The following is a 2097-nucleotide window of genomic DNA, read 5'->3' as shown; positions in this document are numbered from 1 at the left end:
AAGATGATGGGACGAGTCGTTAAGCGACTTTACGTATCGAGGATGACAAAATCAGTAGGATAGTAAAATCCTGAATTTTTACGAGAACATTTTCGACGACACCCCTTAGGATACTTAATAGAGACCGATCAGCTAATTGCAGCGTCATTTTAGTGGGTTGCATCTCGTCTAGACCTATTTGTCTATACAAATAAAGCGGGAGTAAGTTAACACTAGCCCCCGGTCTAATAATAGCGCCGGGTCAGTATAAGAATCTCTAAGGTGCATTGTATAGTAGGACGACCGGGGTCCTTGTACTTAACAATTCCATTATGTTCAGATAGAGTTGGGAATTGTTCGTTAAAAAGCGTCTTTTGGTATATTTGTCTTACGCCTAGTAGTACACAATTCCTTAAGAAACTTAGCATGGTGTGGTAGCTTTTTAATAGCCGAGGAAGGGAAGGTTTATAGTTAGATTCTTGAAAACATCCCTAATCTCCTCATAATTTGTATCCCTAGTTAACACGGCTAATTTTTGTGGAAAGCGGTGGTTTACATCTATATTTAGCAATGGTATCACTGGATGTTTAACCGTGGCTTTACGTTTCTTAGGTTGTGTTATGGCGGTACCTCTACGGTGGTAGGCTCTTAGGTTTCTATTTGATTATCTAGTAAAATAATAGGTGTAGGGGACTCTTGGTGGGGTAACTATAGGCATAGTTACTTTGTTATCAACCACTCTCGCCGGGCGGAGAGTGGTGATGGCCTTTAGCTCTCCTACATTTTCATATTCATTACTAGTATTATCGGTTACCTCAAAGGCTATATTTGTTATTTTAGGATTAGGTATTCCGTGACCTGGAAACACACCTTTGGGTTGGGCTTTATCTTGAGCCAAATGTTGGGTTAAATTATTAGCGGATTGTAGAATTTGCTGTTGGTTAGATTGAGCCATGGTTTGGAAAAGTTTTGGCTCACTTGTATGAAGGTGTCAAGGCGATCGGTTGTGTGGGTGTAGTAGTCACGCGGTGGTGTGGATTTGGAACTATTTCACGTGAATTATTTATGGGTGGATTTTGATAGTTATTATTTTACGGAACGATACCTCTATTAGCATTATAATTATTATAACTACCTTGACTTTGTGCTTGACCTTGTCGAGGTTTGCTTGGTTGTTATAATTATTAAAATTACCCGACCACGTCCTTGTCGTGGTGGAGCTTGGTTAAAACTTTGTGTTGGCCTAACATATTGATTATTGTACCCTGGAGGTGTGACGTGTTGGTTATTTCTCCAACCGAAGTTGGGATTTTGTCTCCAAGGGGCGTTAGGTTCACTATTAATGGAACAAGCCTTTTCATAGGCTATATAGGACAGTGGGAGTCGGAATGCTCAGGGCTCCAACAGAAACTACATTGATTTGAATTTACGTTCATAACGGGGATAGGCTTTTGTTGAACAGAAATGGCCTCTACCTTTTTAGTGAGTGATTCGATTAGAGTTTTAAGCTCGGGATCGTGTTTAATTTCAAACATACCGGCGGCCTTAACTGTATTTGATGAACTAGCGGAGCGGTGGATATCATCACTACCCCCCCCCCCAGTTGTTATTTCGCTTAGTTTGATCCTCTAAAAATTTATAAGCCCTCGAGGCTCCTTTGTAGAAACTACCCTCATTCATTATGTCTAGGACTTCTTTATGGTGGTGTAGAAGTCCTTTGAAAAAGGCCGCGAACTAACGTGTCTTTCGCTAAGTTATGATGTGGACACTCTATAAGGAGATCGGTGAAACGATTCCAAGCCTCTGAAAATGTTTCATGAGGATTTTGTCGAAAGAACTGAATCTTGGAAAGCATCTCATCCGTCTTTAAGGGTGGGAAAAAATGTTCCATAAACAGCTGAACAAGTTTAGCCCACGAGTCCACCGAATTAGGCGTTTGGGCAGTTAACCAAGACACCGCCTTATCGGCTAAGGTGAAAGGGAATACCCTGAGTTTAATTTGTTCCGCACCAACCGTAGGATGGTGGAATGTTGTTAGGACTTGTTCAATCCTACGCATGTGCTGATAAGGTTTTTCATGGTCTAATCCATGAAAAACGGGTAACAAATTAAAAATAT

At 40.8% G+C, this 2097-nt stretch overlaps 1 pseudogene; it reads left to right on the top strand.

The window, feature by feature from the left end:
• Nucleotides 1–1730: 1730 nt before the first annotated feature.
• On the top strand, nucleotides 1731–1824 carry LOC147485756 (small nucleolar RNA R71; annotated as a pseudogene).
• The last annotated feature ends 273 nt before the right edge of the window (nucleotides 1825–2097 follow it).

The sequence above is a fragment of the Coptis chinensis genome, chromosome 7 (assembly GCF_015680905.1).
Source record: "Coptis chinensis isolate HL-2020 chromosome 7, ASM1568090v1, whole genome shotgun sequence".
Lineage (NCBI taxonomy): Eukaryota > Viridiplantae > Streptophyta > Magnoliopsida > Ranunculales > Ranunculaceae > Coptis > Coptis chinensis.
Note: the sequence above shows the minus strand (reverse complement) of the source record. Positions and strands in the feature narration are given on the sequence as shown.